This window comes from Elephantulus edwardii, unplaced genomic scaffold, assembly GCF_000299155.1.
Source record: "Elephantulus edwardii isolate Elephantulus edwardi_28Jun2011 unplaced genomic scaffold, EleEdw1.0 scaffold00040, whole genome shotgun sequence".
NCBI classification, from domain to species: domain Eukaryota; kingdom Metazoa; phylum Chordata; class Mammalia; order Macroscelidea; family Macroscelididae; genus Elephantulus; species Elephantulus edwardii.
In genome coordinates this window covers 10,318,634-10,324,481 of record NW_006399790.1, presented here as the reverse complement: position 1 = coordinate 10,324,481, position 5,848 = coordinate 10,318,634, and the positions used below count along the sequence as shown (strand labels likewise).

General features: G+C 41.8%; 1 pseudogene; it reads left to right on the top strand.

Moving 5' to 3' along the window:
* Window positions 1-703: 703 nt before the first annotated feature.
* Window positions 704-1,278, top strand: LOC102863605 (annotated as a pseudogene).
* The last annotated feature ends 4,570 nt before the right edge of the window (window positions 1,279-5,848 follow it).

Sequence of the window (5,848 nt, the reverse complement as noted above, 5' to 3'; positions counted from 1 at the left end):
GATTAATCAGAACTGGCTTTGACAAGCACTGTGGCAATTGGACAATTAAAACAGACATTCGGTGAGGGGAAGAAGAATGAATTGGGGAGGAGGGAAGAGAAAACAGTGCAACAATGAATGAATGAGAACCCCAAATCTCTGTAAGTGTTCATTAAAATTAATAAAATGTAATTAAAAAATCTTTCTGGGCAAGAAGAATGTTAAATGAGGATGTTCTAACCAGTGGCCCTATTGCATATCTGTCCTTCCCCACAGCCAAGGGCAATTACTGCCCCCTAATGTGATCCTAATCCTGGACTCTGCCCTAGTGGACATACAATGCTGCCAGGCATCAATGAGAATCGGGGCGGGGGGCAACTATCAAGACCTGGAGCTACATCAAAGCCAGAGAATAACATGTGGGTAAAATACCAATTGTGATGAAATGAAGAACACCTTTGTTGGTTATTTCTCCCCACCATCTCAATAAAATGCTGAAAAGTGGGGAAAAAAAAGATATGACCATTATTGTAAAACTAGTAAGATAACTAGTAAGATGTGGATAAATGTCCAAATGGGGAAGGGGAGGCTGGTGGAGGAGTACAAAAGTGGGGGGAGGAAAACTCTAGGATAACAAGTTTAGTGAGCAGAGTTGGGGTGGTGGAAGGTAAAAGAATTAGGAAAGATTGCTCTTCCTAGGCCGGTGCTCAGCACGAACAAGGCCATGTTCAGTTCAAGCGCGAAGACTGTGAAACCCAATGGCGAAAAGCTGGATGAATTCGAGTCTGGCATCTCTCAGGCTCTTCTTGAACTGGAGATGAACTCAGACCTAAAGGCTCAATTATGGGAGCTGAATATGACAGCAGCTAAGGAAATTGAAGTTGGTGGTGGTCGGAAAGCTATTACAATCTTTGTTCCTGTTCCTCAACTGAAATCTTTCCAGAAAATCCAAGTCCGCTTAGTACTGAACTGGAGAAAAAGTTCAGTGGGAAAGCACGTTGTCTTTATTGCTCAGAGGAGGATTCTGCCTAAACCAACTCGCAAAAGTCGCACAAAAAATAAACAAAAGCGTCCCAGGAGCCTCACCCTCACAGCTGTGCATGATGCAATCCTTGAAGACTTGGTCTTTCCGAGTGAAATTGTGGGCAAGAGAATCTGGATGGCAGACGGCTTATAAAGGTCCATTTGGACAAAGCGCAGCGGAATAACGTAGAATATAAGGTTGAAACTTTCTCTGGAGTGTATAAGAAGCTCACAGGCAAGGATGTGAATTTTGAATTCGCAGAGTTTCAGTTATAAACAAAATGATTCAATAAAGGTATTTATTGTTCAGAGAAATAAAATAATTAGGAAAGATTCAATAGGGAGCTGAAAAGATGGGGTAATAGTAGTCATATATCAATGATGATTAATTTCATAAAACAATGTACATGAGTGGTCATTTGAAATACAGTGTGAATGTAGGAAATGTGTGAAACACAATGTATATGAAATTTTGTATGCAAACCAATATAAAATAAATGTGGAAAGAAAAAAGAATATATATTTTCATCACCACTTCTTGCATTCATCACACACACACACACACACACACACACACAACTCAGAGACAATCACTGCTGTGAATTCCTCAACCACTATGGATTAGGTTTGTACCAGCAGCCAGAAAATTAAAAGACAAATTGTGTTGGTTAAGTCCATTGTCAGAGACCTCTCCAAAGTACTGAAGAGTAACGATGTCAGTCTGGACACTAAAGTGTACCTGATACAGGCCATAGTCTTTGCAATCATTTGCTATGCATCAGACAATGACTAGGGATGATAGAAGGAGAATTGATGCCTTTGAGCTGTGCTGCTGGAGAAGAGTATTGAATATACCATGGGCTGCTAAGAAAATGGACAGGTTCATTCTAGAGAGGGTGAAGGCAGGCTACTCCTGGGAGGCAAGGATTCTGAAGTTTTGTTTGACATACTTTGGTCTTACTGCAAGGCAAGATCAATCAGTCCTTGGAGAGGGACGTCATGCTTGGGAGGGTGGAAAGACAGCACAATAGAGGAAGACCCTCAATGAGATGGATTGATTGGGCTGTTATACATAGGGTGGCTATGAGTTTCAGAGTACTTGATGACACATGGCGACAAACAACAACCCTGGAACTTCATCTATGAGGACCCATACAGAATTTGCTCTTTTGTATCTGGGTCTACACACTGAGTATTAGGATATGTGGCAGCATGCTTGAAGTGATTCCAAGTCCCAAAACAACAATGAACACTTGAGTAATACACATACAATACGTTGTTCTTGTTATGTGCCGTCAAGTCGCCTGCGACTCATAGCGACCCTATGTACAACAGCCCTAAACTCTGCTCTGTCCTGTGCCAATCGCACTGTCTCTGACACTCCCATCCCAATTATCCCAGTCACTGAATCAATCCACCTCATAGAGGGCCTTCCTCTCCTGCACTGTCCCTCCACCCTCGCAAGCATGATGTCCCTCTCCAAAGACCGGTCTCTCCTCACAACATGTCCAAAGTATGTTAGATGGAGCCTCAGAATCCTTGCCTCCAAGGGGCCACCCGGTTTAACCCTTTCCAGGACAAATCTGTTTGTTTTCCTAGCAGTCCATGGTATTCTCAATACTCTTCTCCAGTACCACAGCTCAAAGGCAACAATTCTCCTTCTATCCTCCTTGGTCATTGTCCAACTCTCTGATGCATAACAAGTGATTGTGAAGACCATGGCCTGTGTCAGATGCACCTTAGTCTCCAGAGAGACACCATTGCTCTTCAGTACTTTGGAGAGGTCCCTAACAGCAGACTTTCCCATGGCAATGTGCCTTTTAATTTCCTGGCTGTTGGTGCCAAGACTGTTGACTGTGGAGCCAAGCAAACTAAATCTGTGTACAATCTCAATCTCTTCGCCATCCATCCTGATGCTGCCAATTGGTCCAGTAGTGAGAATCTTTGTCTTCTTGACATTGAGCCTCAATCCATATACACTTAATTATTCCAGTACCTCACTTTTACAAAAATATCCACAAGTGTGTATTCATTTAACTCCCACTCAGCCTGAAATGATTTAACCTTTTCATGACTGATTTATTTTCTTTTATTTGGGATTTTTTTTTCTGTTGATACCAACTGTTTTCCTTAAAAGCAGGTATGTAGAAGTCAAGCTTAAAAGGTTTTTCTGGTCATTTAGGGGGTGTCTTGGGGGGAATATATTGATTTGGGAGCTCATATGTCCAAAGTGGACTCTGATGGTAAGGCTATGTGGGCCTTTTTCTTCAGGTTCAGATCACTCTGCAAGACCCTTCTAGGAAGACTGGCCCATACCACAACTGGATTATTGGCTTCCCAAGCCTCTTCTGAGAAGCTTAAAGTGTTTAAGGGTTATTATATGCCCCACAGATCACAAAAGAGTATGTCAGAATGTTTTAGCCACAGGAAAATTTCTCCTGTGTTCCAGGACAGGAGAGACTTGCTTGATGCTGACCTGTCAAGCTATGTCTATGATGTCTTTCCAAGTCGATTGTACCTGGACTGACTTTGATGTAGCACATATCACTCTCAAAGCATGATCCCTCAAATGTGACAAAAATAGGCTTTATGTAATGATCAAAATTTCACTGTGGAACTGGGCAGGCTTCAAGGACACTGTTGCACATGACACAGCCACTGGGTGAGAACCACTGGGGATAGGCAGCCCCATGAAATGAAACAAAAGCAAAATTCCTCCCTGCATCAGGCTGTGTCTGACCTCCCTTTTTTCACTAGGTCACAGAATGGTACTGTTCATCATAACTGTTTTTGTTATTTAGACATCCCTGCCCTAACCAGCCCAGTTGCTGCTGCTAGATTCTACTCTGTAATCAAAATACAAAACGCCACATAGAGCATTCATCAGAGAGAAAACAATGGAAAAGAAAGGTCTATGGTGGAGTTATCTGGGTAGGGGAGAAGAAAAAAGAAATCTGATCATATCCATAATGCAAACCTGATAATTATTCTTCTTTCCCTTCTAGTTACATGCCATTTTGCATATGTACAAAGGCAAAATGCTACTATACATAGATGCTGCATTATATCCACCACTGGTAAAGAACAGAAATTCATTCATCATCACAGGAATAGAAAAACATTCTGAGCTATATGACTGCTGGTTGCATTTCTATTTTTGTTCCCATTTTATATCTATTAACCAGAGACTTTTGTTTTAATGTCTGTTGCTGTTGTTATGTACCATCAAGTTAACTATGACCCATAGTGACCCTATGGACAACGGCTCTGAACCTTGCCCTATTCTGAACCAACCTTACCGTCTCTGACACACTCAAGCCCATTGCCACAGTCACTGTGTCAATCCACGTCATCCAGGGTCTTCCTCTTCTGTGCTGTCCTTCCACCCTTCCAAGGATAATGAAAGTCCTTCCTGGCAATGTCACAGTATGTGAGATGGAGCTTCAAAATTCTTGCCTCCAAGGAGCAGCCTACTTTCACCCTCTCTAGGACAGATCAGTTTGTTCTCTTAGCAGTCTATGGTATGTTCAATACTCTCCTCTAGCACCACAACTCAAAGGCATTAATTCTTCTATCTGGCATCCTTAGTCCCTGTCCAGCTCTCAGATGCATAGCAAGTAATTGAGAAAACCAAATTTAATTTCTAGGGCCCCTTTAATGGATCCTTGATTAATAAATAAATGTACTATGGGCATTCTTTGGAAACCCAAATACACTTCTATTACTTTTCTGGCTCTAAACTTCTGAAAAGAAGTACCAGTTTAACCCTGGGTTAGCAATTTCCTCTTTATTTCTTCCTTCCTGAAAAAAAAAAAGTTAAGTCTTTCAGTGTCCACAGTGAAAGGATGGAGACATCTAAAGCTAGCCTTTTTTGTTTTTCAATGATTTTGTAAAAGTTACTAAAGACTATTTTTCAAGCTTTTATTTTTCAAGGTTTTAAAGGCTGTGAATCACACCAGAGAACCTTGTCTTTAGGGTTTCCTGTACCATTTACTGCATTTTGACTTGGGGTGGAAGGTAAAGAGGACCTAGTCCTAAGTGCGGGTTTCTTCTCTCTCTCCTCTCTCTCTCTCTCTCTCTCACACACACACACACCCCACAATTAAAATCACCCAAAAGTAACTTCTAGCATGCTAAGTATACTTATATGGTGCACACTTGCAGACTCAAGCTTCTCAGGAGGACTTGTGCAATGCCTGTGCAGAGACAGAGCTCCTAGGAGTAGGTGGGGAAAAGGTGTAAGTGGCTTGTGACTGTCTGGAGGGCTTGTCAAAAGTAAAGCATATTTCTCCCTGCTCTGAGCCCAGGCAGCTTAGCTGACATTTTTCTGAATTTGGTCTCCAAGGGGAGTGTAGCTACATGTACAAATTGAAAGAAATCTGGGAGAAGACAGGAGAGAAGAAACCAGGGTGCCATTTACCATTATCTTGATAAAATGGCAATGACACACACTCCGCCTGCCACAATTAGGGTGATAAATGTTCGTTTCTTTGAGGCTTGTTTGAAAGTCAATTATGTAGATTATTTGGAGAATACTGACAGATGGCCTTCTTCCCCAGATGAGCCAATCAACTGAACTTTGATATGTGTATAGAAATCAGTGTTATTTCTCAAATGCAGAGGCGGCAACCATCACAGATCCAGCAAAGGGCCATGGGAAAGGTTTCCATTGGCCTCATATGATGAACTCTTTTTCTTTCTCAGAAGTCCTGCTCCTCCTAGCCTCAATGGAAGCTTTGCTTCTTTCCATCCTGTAGTCAAATATTGATCCTCCAACCTGTCCTCAAGGTTTTGATTAACAGAGAAGATTGCCACGTAAGCAGCTTTTTGTTTGTTTTCAGCTAAT